Source organism: Gracilinanus agilis, chromosome 5 (assembly GCF_016433145.1).
Source record: "Gracilinanus agilis isolate LMUSP501 chromosome 5, AgileGrace, whole genome shotgun sequence".
In the NCBI taxonomy this organism is placed as follows: domain Eukaryota; kingdom Metazoa; phylum Chordata; class Mammalia; order Didelphimorphia; family Didelphidae; genus Gracilinanus; species Gracilinanus agilis.
The window spans coordinates 105,173,517-105,187,369 of record NC_058134.1 but is presented as its reverse complement, the minus strand read 5'-3'; positions in this window follow the sequence as shown (position 1 = coordinate 105,187,369).

Below are 13,853 nucleotides of genomic sequence, written 5' to 3'. Positions count from 1 at the left end.
TTGTGATGCCGAGAAATGGAAGAATCCTTTTGTCTGTTTATCCCAATCATATGGACCAGACCTTATTTAAACTATCTTACACACATAGTTATACATTAGTTCTAAGTATCTCTTATCTCCCTTAGCAACCTCCTAAGAATAGCTTAAGTTAGTGACTTCAAATATTAAGCATCCCAGTTAAAGGTATCCTATCTCTTACTCCAGGAAGAGTATGCTGGACAAAATTTAAACAAGGTTTTGAACATAGATTTAAGCTGATTTTATTGTAATTCCTAAACCATATCCCCTACGCACTACTGCCATGACAGGTTTTCCATTTTATCACACATATGAGTTAACACTGACATAATAAGCTCTGAGTAAAGGTACGTAAGAGTAGAATCTGTTAAGTTAGGTGCTATTTTAAATGGGTGATTTCCAAGCAAGAACAGTAGGACCTTGTTTTATGAAATTCAGGTATATGCAACTGGCCACTGAAAAAAATAGAGACATAAAAATACTTAAAATAAACTTTGAAAATTACACACTAAATCTGTAACATTTTCCCTAGTGGCATAAAGTTTCAGAGCACAGCAGTTCACCCAGTCATGCTCATTCTCAATCTGAGAAGCACAGTGTGAGTCACTGCATTGTTTTGTGCCAAACATCTTGCTCAGTCTTTGGAGTTTTCATTTGTATCGAGTTGTGACCTTGTCAAAGTGGTGCTTCTCTTTGCTCCATTAATGCTACTTAGTTATTAATAATGGCCCCAAAGTTTAAGAATTTAGTGATGTTGGTATCTCTGATGAGCCAAGAAAAGTTGGGAAGTGCCTAGGTATGTTCATATAAGAAATACTTATTAACTAAGGAGGTTTACTATTATGTGTGATTTTCCATTTAGGTGAAGGGTCTTGGTACATATTGGTCATGCAAAATGAGAAAGTTGTTAATGCAGAGATGAAATAATGGATTAATTTTCTTTGTCACTTAACATCAAGGGAACTTTATCCATAAAGATAGATGCAATATTCTGTTCAGAAGGCCCTCTTTTGTTTCTATTGCACCTCAGTTCTTTCTTTTCATACTTCTCTTTGCTCAAACATAGACTGCACCCTGTATAACACATTGTTGTTTGGCATTGCTACTTTGAATACCTTCCATGCTAGTAAGTATTAGGCTTTTGAAGGTGGATTTGATTTTGGAGAAAAGCCTAGTCAAGGGGAGTTAAGCCTGATGAATAAAGTGGTTCATCGAGTTTAGTCATTTCCAGTTCAGCTTTTGATAAGAAAGAAGACAAATTTTCTTATGTCACAATAACTGGCTCTGGAGACCATTGCAAAAAAAATGGCTCCACTGTAAATTATTCCAGCCAAAATCATTTGGAATTATGAGAAATAACTCTGAGAGTTGAATGTATGGCCTATATAACAAATGTAATTAGCAAAATAAAAAACTAGAATGCACATGGTCAAAGTCTCACCAAAGAAATAAAAGAGAACTCTAGCTCATATAAAAATCATTGTTGAAGAAATCATCTTAATTGGCTGCTGAGTTAAAGGAGCTAATGATTCAAGGAGCCACATTTAGCTAAAAAAAAGCAGTTGTCTATTTTTTTCTAGCTTTTTGCTACCACAAATATGCTATAAATATTTTTGAATATATAGGGTTTGGCTTAACTCCCCTTGAGTAGGCTTTTCTCCAAAATCAAATCCACCTTCATGCTTCAAGATGGGAGAAGAGCACCATTACATAGCTCTTCCAGCATTGAATACTGACATCTTTAGTGAACTTGACCAATTTTTATGGTATGAAATGAAGCCTTTTGAGTTGTTTTGATTTGTAAATTTCCAACTATTAGTGATTTGGAACATTATTTCATGTTGTTAATAATTTTCAAAAAAATGAAACTACTGTTTACTACAAATGGGTTCTTCTTTTGAGAAATGCTTATTCATATCTTTGACAACTACACGTAATATTTGCACATGTGTACCAAGAGATAATATATAAGTATTTAAACGTAGGAAGATGAGTATTCCTGAATTACATTCTATCCAGTGAGTAACCTCACTGTCTCTGCCATTTTCTTGCTCCCACTCCCCCCTTTTCCCTCCCCCTCCATTTCTTTAAGGACCACTTTTTTCTTGAATCTCTACAAGTCTTTAGTGTGTTTTGTAAATTTATCCTTGGTTATTTGGAATGAGATTTACCTTTCTATTATTGCCTCTTGGATTTGGATATTATTTTATGAAAAGGTGTTTGATTTTAAAGGGTCTCTTTTAAAAGACTACTTTACTAAAGCTATTATCTTGATTAATACATTTGCTGATTCCTTAGATTTTTCAAATATAACATTATATAATTAGCAAATTTCTTCATTATCTATGTTTATGCCTTTTATTTATTTCTCTTGTCTTATTGCTTACATTTCCAGAACTACATCAAATAATTGTGAGGAAAGTGAGCATCGTTGTTTTACTACCATGTTTATTGAAAAAGATTCTAGGGTATCCCCACTGAATATAATACTTGGTTTTGGTTTTATATACTTTTGATGACATTAAAAGAAAACCTCTCTATGCCTATACTTTTTTCCAAGTAAAAAAATGGGGGCTATATATTTTCAGAGACTGATTCTACAGCTATTGTAAAAATCATGTGGTTTTGTTTTTAATATGTTTAACTATATTGATTGTTTTCCTAGTGTTAAGCCCTCCTTGTATTCTTGGTATAAATTCTACTTGGTCATGAAGAATGATTTGGATAATAGAGATAGTCCATTTTACAAGATTTTCCTTAATTTTTAAAACTTTATATTCATTAATGATAGTAGCCTATAGTTTGCTGTGTTTGTGTCTTATTCTTCTTTGGTTAAGGCAATAGGGCTATATTTGTCTAATAAAAGGATTCTGGCAGAGTGTTTTACTTCTCGATTTCTTGAAAATAATTTGTATAATGTGAGTATTCATTGTTCATTAAAAGTTTGATTAAATTCTCCTATGAATTTGTCAGGATCAGGATAATTGTTTCCTTGGTAGTTACTTTTTAACTAGTTCTATTTATTTTTCTAAAATTAAGTTATTTAAGATAACTATTTCTCCTCCCTTATATTACTTACCTTTTCAAAAGCCCGTATCTTATTCCCCTTCTACTTCTAGACAGGGTAGGATAGGATTCTGTACCCTAATGAATGTGCTTATTCTTCCTTCTCTGAGACAATTCCAATGAGAATAATGTTTAAGTATTAGCTATCACCACCCTCATCTTATCCTTCACTGGAATAGTTTTTTTTTTTTTCTCTCCAATGCCTCTTTATGTGAAATAATTTACGCCACCTTACTTCTCTATTCCAATTTCTCTTATTGTAATCCTATTTTTCACCTATAATTTTTGTTTTTGGATATCATCCTAAACAGTTTTCTACCACACCCTCTGTCTATGTATACTTCTTTGAACCAATGTGATAATGTTAATTTTTCAGAGTTACATTTGACCTTATTGAAGCCCTTACATTTTTTCTCTTTCTTATTTACCTTTTTATACTTCTCTTGAATTTTGTATTTGGACATCATATTTTCTGTTTAATTCCGGTTTTTTTCTTCAGGAATGCTTGGAAATCTTCTATTTTATTTACTGATCATTCTTTCCCCTGAAAGATTGTAGTCAGTTTTTATGGGTAGGTGATTCTTGGTTGAAAACCCAGTTCCTTTGCCTTCTGGAATGTCATATTTCAAGCCTTCTGGTTCTTCATTATAGAAGCTACCAGATCCTGTGTAATCCTGATGAGTTCTCCAAGATATCTGAATTTTTTTTTTCTGGTTGCTTACAATATTTTCACCTTGGCCTGTGAGCTCTTGAACTTAGCTAGTTGTCATTTGGGGATTTATTGTCGGGAGGTGATCTGTAGATTTTTTTTCAATTACTTTTACTCTCTTGCTCAAGAATATCAGGGTAGTTTTCTTTCTTGTAATCTGATGTTCTAGGCTTTTTTAAAAATATTGGACTTTTATATAGTCCAATAATTCTGAAATTGTCTCTCTCTTAGATCTATTTTACAGGTCAGTTGTTTTTTCAACGAAATATTTTATATTTTCTTCTATTTTTTTCATTTTCATTTTGATTTATTGTTTCTTGATATCTCACGAAGTCATTAGATTCTATTTGTCCAATTCTAATTTTTAAAGACAGAATTTCTTCCATGACCTTTTGATTCTCCTTTTCCATTTGGTCCATTCTACTTTTTCAAGAAACCCTTTTCTTCATTTTGGGAGGGGTGGTCTCTTTTTTCCAATAGGTCAATTCTATTTTTTAGGAAACTCATCTTCATTGGATTTTCTTACTTCTTTTTCCAGTTGACCAATTTTGCTTCTTAAGCTGTTATTTTCTTTTGGCATTACCTTAATTTCTTTCCCCAATTTTCTTCAACCTGCCTTAATTTTTGAATTCCTTTTTGAGTTATCCTAAAGCCTGAGACCAACCTATTTTTCTTTGAAATTTTCCATATAATTGCTTGGATCTCACTATCCCTTATTGACTTTGTGCTTATTGACTATTGTGCTTTGCTCTTTGCCTCCACAGAACTTTTTCTAGGGTTAGGTATTTCTTTTGTTGTTTGCTCCTTTTCTGTGCCTTTTTTTTTAAAGTCTGTGGCCTGGGAGTTCTGAAAGCTAATGATTCTGTCTTTTTTGCTGATGGATTGCAAGACTCAGCACTATGAGCTATTTATTCCCTGGGGCTAAGGACTTCACCCAAAAGCAGCCTTGAAAGGCCAAATATTGTGGACTTCCAGGCCTTACTGTGGACTGGTGCTAGGGCCTGTGACTTCAAGGGATGGGAGTGGGTAATGGGGTGCTCTGTTGTTGGTGTAGGCAGGGTCTGAGAATCCTAGAGTTGGCCTATGCCCAGACTCAGAACCTGGCACAGTGGGTAGGGTGCTGGGGGGTGTCAGCCAGCACTCCTCTGTGCGCAATTTTGCTTTTGTTTCTCCCTTATCCCATGAAAATTCCATGAAAATGGACTCTCTCTGCCTTCCTTTCATGTTGTGTTCAACAGAAGAGCCTATTCACTCTGTATTGCTGTTGGTTTTTGATTCCTGTCATTTTGAGGTGCTTTTTAAAGATTGGTGTTGACGGATTGTTAGAGAGGTTTCAGCTTTCCCTGCTACTAAGCTGCCATCTTGCTCTCTATATATTTTTATTTTTTAAAAAACCCTTACCTTCCATCTTAGAATCAATACTGGGTATTGGTTCTAAGGCAAAAGAGTGGTAAGGACTAGGCAATGGAGGTTAAGTGACTTGCCCAGGGTCACACAGCTAGGAAGTGTCTAAGGCCAGATTTGAACCCAGGACATCCCATCTCTGGGCCCGACTCTCAATCCACTGAGCCATCCAGATGCCCCTTCTATATATTTTAGATGAGAAACTTCTTTCCTTTTTTTGCCTTTATTTAGTTATTTAATTCTTCTTCTATTTTTGTACCTCTCAGTCAATAGTCAATCAGAATCCCTCAACTGATTTCTTTTATTAGTTTTTAATTTTTTGTTTTCTATCTAAGTCTTTTTTTAAAAAGTACTTCTAGCTTTTCCTTAGTCTCTTCATTGTTTAGTTTCCCTTTCTGTCTATCCCTGACTTCTATTCTTTGATTTATGATCCTTACACTTCTTTTGTCCTTCTTAATTCTCTGTATCCCTCCTGGAATTAAAATTTTGAGGCACCTCTTTTGTCTTATTTATTCTAAATAGTTTCGGTTTCTGCCTTCTACTTACTTTGTGCTTCTCTTGATTACCTTTTTATTTTTCCATTGTGACTCATTATAGGAATAGCAATCCAGGCAGGCAATTGAAAGGATATTACTTCATTGTAGGAATCTTCCTGTGATACTTATTGTGCTTTTCATCATAAACCTTTGCTTTGGTCATTGTTTTGTCATTTGCCTCAAAATCTCCCTTTTAACTCCATGTTTTCCCAACTCTTCTGGGTGTCAGTTGCTCCCAGGAGCTCTGATTCCTTTTCTCCAGAGATAGGGTAAATGGTCTAAGTACCAAATCCTTGCCTATAATGTGAATTAATAAAGTCTCTCATAATCCATATAAGTATTCATTAGCAGTATCCCCTACCACCACTGAAAAAAAAGTTTCCTTTTCTACTCCCTTTTTTAATGTCTTCCTTTGCCTCCTTACCCATTCTCCTGAAGGCTTTCTTCTTCCTGAGAGACTAGAGGAATTATTTTCCCTTCATTGACAGCCTTTGACTTGATATGGGGATGTAGTCCATTCCCTGTTGTCTTCTTCTTCCTCTTCCTCTTCCTCTTCTGTCCCATCTTCCTATTCCTATGTTGGTGAATGCATGGCATACGTACTTATGTATGCTGGAGAAGGCTGCTCTGTTACCTGTCTCCACAGCACCTGAGGACATTTTTCATGTCCTACCCCTCTGTCCAGCAGCTCAGTGTGAGCACTTCCTCCCTTCCCTGTCTTGGGTAATGTGGAGGCACTCACAGGTGATTTGAGAGTATAGTTTAGGCACACGATCTCTAAAAGGTTGGCCAACACTGTGACTTAGTCTGTAATTTAAGTTCACACCAAAAAAAAAAATCATTGAATCACCATTAGGCACAGTGTTGTGAAGCTTATTGCACAATGTTCTAAAACTATTTTTCTACAGTCATGTGTATTTGATACTGCTTTTACCCTTGTTTCTGAGTATATTTTAGAAAGAAATCTCTTAATGGTCTCTCTGTTGTTATTTTATTGTTGTCATTTTTGGTTGCTGTATTTGTTTATCCTTCTCATGTTTCTATGGTCCAAAGTGTTTGAATCTCTTAATGCCTGGTTTTCTTTCTAGGAATGTTTCAAGTATTTTTATTGAATGTTCACCTTTTCTCATTTATGGTTAGGCTCAGATTTGCAGGTTAGATAACCTTGGGTTTCCTCTTAGGCTCCATTGCTCCTCTGAACATATTACTTTATTCCCTTCAGCATTTTCTGGTAAGTGAAGAATAGTCTTGTGTTATTAGAATCTCCTTTCCTTTATATTTGAAGGTCTTTCTCCTGGTCACTTACAGAATTTGTTTTTTTCTCAATGGGACTGTTAAATGTTTGTTAGAGTTTGCAGCCTATTTTGGTTGTTTATTTTCTCCTGAAGATGATCTATAGATTTTTTGGATTGGTACTTTGTTTCTTGTGTTCAGAAGTTCAGGACATTTTTTCATATATTATCTCTATGTATCCTGTCTTTGAGATCAATATATTTTGCCTGTATAGAGGTAATACTTTCTTTCAATATTACTGCTTTTTGCTTCTCTTCTTTCAGATTATCCTTCACTTGCATGTATTTTGTGTTTCCAATCAATTATGCTCTCTTTTATTTTTTTGGTGAGACTTTGATCATGTGCATTCTAGTTTTTTATTTTGCCAATTACATTTGTTATATAGGCCATACATTCAACTCTCAGAGTTATTTCTTTTTTAAACCATTCAAGAATATCCTGCCTTGGGAAGAGGGGAGAAGGATACAGAATTGAGTATTCTTACAAGCCTTGACATGATTCCTGTTACATCACAGGTTGTCATGCTGCCTTTCTCCCACTTGGATCTCCCTGGTCCTCAGAGGAGGGAGTGGGTCAGGGAGTAAAAGTGAATCCTGTTGTGAGTAACTGGTATTCATGCAGTTCTGCAGCCTGAAAATGGTGGCTGGCTGGGGAGATGTACCAAGTGAACACTTATTAGGAGTTAAGGATTATTAGTCTTTGCTGTGAGTTCATTGAGTTTTTATATTCTCTGGTTCCTTAGTATTGTTAATCATGAAGAGAGCCAAAATTGCTTTAGCTCTGCTGTATAATTCCTATTTTGAAGACATTTGAGAGCTTCTGAGGTTTGGAGAAAAATGTCCTCCATCTTTTTGGAACATGACCTGGAAAGCTCTCCAGTTATTTTAAAAACTCACAGTGACATACTGAGTGTTTATACTATAAATTTGTTATATTAATTTAACTCTCACTGCCTCATGACATCCTTTTATTCTTTCATGACTGATTCAACACTTCCCACAATGGCTATCCAAATTCTTCCTTCTCTCTTTTAGCACCCTATACCACCACCCCCTATAGCATTTTGTACTCTTATGTTATTGGAAGCTAGAGAAATCAACAAATAATTGTTTTTTAAAAGTTAAATCATCATATTGAGTATTTCCACAATAAAGTGTTACATAATTTCAACTGAGCCCTGACTTCTACTGTGCGGTTCTTTGATTCTTCCCTGTCTGACTCTCACAATACTTACAATTCACTTCTCATCTAGCCTCCTCTTGAAAAATCTTTCCTCCTGTTTTGATGAGAAATTAGATGATATCTTCCATCATTTTACATTTTTCTTACTCCACACTTCAATATCCCATTCTTTTTGCAAGAACAAGAGGTGGTCCTTTTCTTTGCCAAGACCAACTTGATCTACAGCCCAGCCAGAATGGTCTTCTAGCTATTCAATCTCCCAATTATCATTTCACATGTTCCCCCCACCCATCGCTGGAATGCACTGTCTCCTCTCCTCTATCTCTCAAAATCTTTTACTCAGGAAATCCAGGGATAATATGGCAGGCAAACCCTGTGCAAGTCCTTTTCTCATCTTCTAGTATGAGAATCTTTAAGTTATCTTTACTTGCTTAAATCTGTTCATATTTCATAGACTGTCAGCTCCTTGTAGGCAGAAATTATTTTGTTATTGTATCCTTAGCTCTTAGTAAAGTGCCTTATACATAGTATATGCTTAATAAATGTCTGCTGTCTTGAACTGAAAGCAAAGTAGACAATATAAAGTGCTGAGCAAGTTTTTTTTTTTTTTTTGGTCATCTCTATCTAGGTCGTAAAAGATGAAAGATATTACTTCAGAACTAAAATAATGGACTATATCTGTGCACATTCTACTCTCCCATTCCATTCCTGGCTGCTCCATTTTTTAATTTTACAAAACCCATTTGTAGTAAACAGTAGTTTCATTTTTTTGAATGACTCAACATCTTGGTGTAGTAGGAAGAACTCTGAACTTAAATCACAGCTCTGTTACTAGCTAGGTATCATTAGGCAAATCCTTAGCTTCTCTAAATTTGGATTTCTTAATCTGAAAAATGAGAATCATTCTACTTGTACCTTCCTCTATTGGGTTATTATGAAAACTAGATATGAAGATGTCTATAAAGTGCTTTTTAAAAACATTTTTTCAAATTACATGAAAAAAGCAATTTTTAACATTCATTTTTAAAAATTGAGTTCTAAATTCTCTCCTTCCTTCTTTTCCTCCCTCCCTGAAACAGTGAGCTATTTAATATAGGTTATAAATGTGGAATCATGCAAAACTTATTTCCCTTTAGTCATGTTGTGACAGAAAAAAGAAATAAGAAAATAAGTTTTAAAAAGTATACTTCAATTTATATTCACATTCCATCAGTTTCTCCTCTGGAGGGGAATAGCATTTTTCATGCTGAGACCTTCAGAATTATCTTGGATAGCTTATCTTTTTATGCTTTTCTTAAGTTTCCTTTTTTTAAAGTCATATTTTCTATTCAGCTTTAGTTTTTTCATCAGGAATGCTTGAAAGTCCCCTAAGTCATTATATATTCATTTTTTTTTTGCTCTGAAGGATTACACTCAGTTTTGCTGGGTAGATTAATCTTGGTTATAATCCTACATCTTTTGCCTTCTAGGATATCATATTATAAGCTCCTTTAACAAGGAAGCTGCTGCCCTTCTGGGGTAAGATGGCTGCAGAGTAGAACAGGGCATTTAACTCTCCTTACCACCGACCCATACATGATATCTCAAAAGGACAAAAAAACCAAATCCAGATGAATGAAGGGATCCCACAATAGGATGCAGCATTGAAGGTACGTGGGATATTTGGGCATTTTCAAGCTTTAAGGGGGTGAAATAGCTCCCATCAAAAAACACAAGCTGATCAACCCTCCCTCACCCCACCTACAGTACCAGAGTCAGAGGCAGCCCACCAGTTAAGAGTGAGTGGGGGGCAAACTCTAGCTTCTTGGCAGCTAACTGGGACCACCAGGAGCTTACCCCTGAGAGCAGCAAGACTTGAGACCCCAGGAAGCTAAAGAGCACAGACCTTGGTCATAGGGATAGAGCAGCAAGGGACAACAGACAGTGGAAGCAGCACACTGAGACACTGTGGGGGCGGGGGGAGGACCTTGGGCAGAGGAGCAAGTGAGGGGCAATTTCTGGATTCCTGCCCCTGAGAACAACTAGACTTGAGACCTCAGGAGCCTAAAGAGCACAGACCTTGGGTGCAAGGATAGAGCTGAGAGGGGATACACTGCACTGTGACTCCTAAAGTAGCCTCAGGCAAAAACTGCTCCACAGCTCTATACACAGAGAGCTTGCCCACCTCACTCAGACTTCTGACTGAGAAGGAAAAAAACAGTATAATAATGGCAAGCAATGCCCAAGAATTAACTCCCAGAAAGAACAAGAGAAAAGCATCAACACTTGATAACTTTTACACAGAAAAAAATCCAGACCACAGAGCAGACAGCAGAGGAGGACAAACAAGTAAACACATTCAAACTTTCCCCCCAAAAATGAAAACTGGTCACAAGGTCTTCAAGAGTTCAAATCTGAGATCATGAGAAAGATGGAAGAGATTTGGCAAGAAAAGTGGGAAATAGGTCAAAAGGAAATTAACAGTTTAAAAGACAGAAACTCCCAATTGGAGAAAGATACCCCGAAATCAAATGAAAAGATAAGCAAATTGGAGACCCAAATTAAACAGCAGGAAACCATGAAAAACAGGATAGACCAAATTGAAAAGGAAAAACAAAACCAGTCTCTAAAGATCAGAATGAGGCAATTAGAAGCCAATGATCTCACAAGACAACAAGAACTAATAAAGCAAAGTCAAAAGAATAACAAAGTAGAAGGAAACATGAAATATCTCACTGAGAGAATGACAGATCAAGAAAATAGGTCTGGAAGAGACAATCTGAGAATCATTGGTCTTCCTGAAAAATCAGAAATTAACAGAAATTTGGACTCCATACTATAAGAAATTATTCAAGAAAACTGCCCTGATGTTCTTCAACAAGATGGCAAAATAGACAGTGAAAGGATCCATAGATCATTTTCTATACTAAACCCTCAAAGGTCAACCCCCAGGAATATAATCGCCAAATTCAAGAGTTTCCAAGTTAAGGAAAAAATCTTACAAGAAGCCAGAAAGAGACAATTCAGATATCAAGGAACACCAATCAGGATTACACAGGATCTGGTAGCCTCCACGCTAAAAGACTGCAAGGCTTGGAATATGATATTCAAAAAACCAAGGAAGCTGCCAAATATTGTGTTATCCAAACTGATTCCACAACATTTGAATTGTTTTTTTCTGGTTGCTTGCAGTAGCTTCTCCTCAACATGGAAGCCCTGGAATCTGACTATAATATTCCTGGGAGTATTGAATTGTGTTCCATTCACACTCCAGTGAGACAGGTCTTTCCTGAAAACCTCCTAAGTGGTTTTGGGCTGGAATATTGTTTTATTCCATCCTTCTGTTGGTTCTGCCACTCCAGAATTCATTTTGAGGCATTATTTTAAGGTCATTTGGTAGGGAATTTGGGAGAGCTCAGGCATATCCTTACTTTTACTTTGTCTATCTAAAGTGTTCTTTAAACCTTTTTTTTTTTTTGACTCTGAGGGACCTCAAGCAGTTCCCAATTTTATTTTTCTCAGGAATTCTCCATTAGATGAAGTCCCATAGCTAAGCCATCTCTAATCCTTGTTTAGTTCCATGTGCTCACTGTTCATATGACTAAGAGAGACATCACTCTTTCATGTCTTGATAGGCGGTCTTCCTCTTTAAGAAATTTCAAAAAAGGATAGGAAATTTCTAGCTGCTTTGCTGGAGAACTTTCTGTGCAATTAATGCTTGTGCGGGTATCCTGGGAAATGTAGTTTTTTGACTATTGGACTACAATTTACAATTGTGTTCTAGGTAGTACCATGCACTAGGAGTCAGGACCCAAATTCAAATGTGAATTCAAACACATACTGGCTGCGTGATTCTGGAAACGTCACTTAAACTCTGCATCTGTTTTTGCAACTGTAAAATGGAAATAATAATAGAAAAGCAATTCTGAGGGTCAAATAAAATAACATTTATGAAATGCTTGGTACAGTGACTTGAACTCAAAACTTAGGACTTGAACACAAAACTAACATCCTGTGATATCTTTTACCAGCTGCTCAGGAACCAAAGATGAGGTAACAACCACTAATAATCCATCATATTGGGAAGCCAGGGAAAATTTTTGCTACAGACCTCAGAAAAAGCCCAAACATCATTTCTTGGAACCCATCTAGTACAAGTAAGGTGCTACCTTACTCAAATATATTCTTTCTTTTCACATGCATAATTTTATGAATTAGACTTGTATAATCTTTGGTTTGTTAGTTCTAATAATGGAATCTCACTTCTCTGGCAACCTTATTCATTCTTTTCTCAGCTGGGGATCTGGAAGTATGGGAAAAAAAGGGACTCAAATATATGCACACATATATGTGTACTTAAGTAAATTTTACTCATGCATAGCTCAGTTCTCCTCTTAGGACACAGCAGATCTTTTTTAAAATTCTTGATTCGTACGCAATTTTAACATAGTTAGCTTTTCTCAGTTTGTAACTCAATAATTATCATGGAGTTGGTTCATGAATAATATTTTTTCTATCCTTAGTCTTAGCTGGCACTCATTGCTGTAGTCAGTATGCTTATCTTTAGCAATCCTTACCCCTCAAATATGATGCTTCTCAAAGCTTCATAGGTTAATTTGGAAGAGATCTTTGAGATCATGTAGTTCAACCTCCTTATTTTACAGATGCGGAAACTGAAGCCTAGAAATGTTAAATGAAGTTGCCTAAGATAACATAGATAATAAGTTCTTTTGTGATCAGGATTTAAAATAGATCCTTTGACTCTAAATCCATTATTATTTCCAGTATCACACTCCAGAAAGCATGGGAAAATGGGAGGCAATCTCCTATGTCTTCTAAAATTTCCTTGTTAGAGCCTGTGCCTTTGGCTTTATTTTATCTGCTAGTTCCCATACAAGGTGTCACTTTTTGGCCTCAGAAACTCCTCTTTTCCTAATGATGGAGCCTGTAGGATTTCTTGTCCTCTAATGGCTGGGAGCATAGTAAGGCCACTACTTTGGCATTTGCAAAGATTGGCTATCCAAAAGGTAAAATCAACAAAAACAAAAACAAAAAAGAAATTCTTGGAGAAAGTATTTGTCAAACTGGGCTTTTCATTGTAACTAGATGAGGGAAGCAGTTTTGATGAAGGTACCCTTCAGAGCAGAAAAGCAGTTCTATTTTATAGAATCATTCATTGGAGTGACATCTGCCCCAATGAGATTTTTAAGTGGAGATAATCTAAAAACAATCTCTAGGTAGAACTGGCATGTGGGATATCCATTTAAACACAGTAAATATTTGTGAATAAATATTTCTATTTGCCTTTACCATTACCTTTCAGCAGTAAATAACATCACGTAAAAACCATTCATTGAGAAGCATCTTTATTGATTTTGAGCAGAGAATTGCTTGGTAGTTCATGTGGCTCTTATCAGATTCTCCATTTGGCAGTCCCACAGCTCTTCCCATCATCCGTTCAGAGGTGAAAGAAGAGCCAAGTCATAGCATCTGTGGCAGAATGGCGATGGTCCCTTTTCTTAGAAAAATCAAGAGATTATATATCCCTACCTCAAAATGAACTGAGCAGTTTTTCTTAAAATTGCAGTTGCTGTTGTTTTATAAATCCTTAACTTCAGGTTTTAGGATGGATGTTTGTTCCAAGCAGAAGAGCAGTAAGAGCTAGG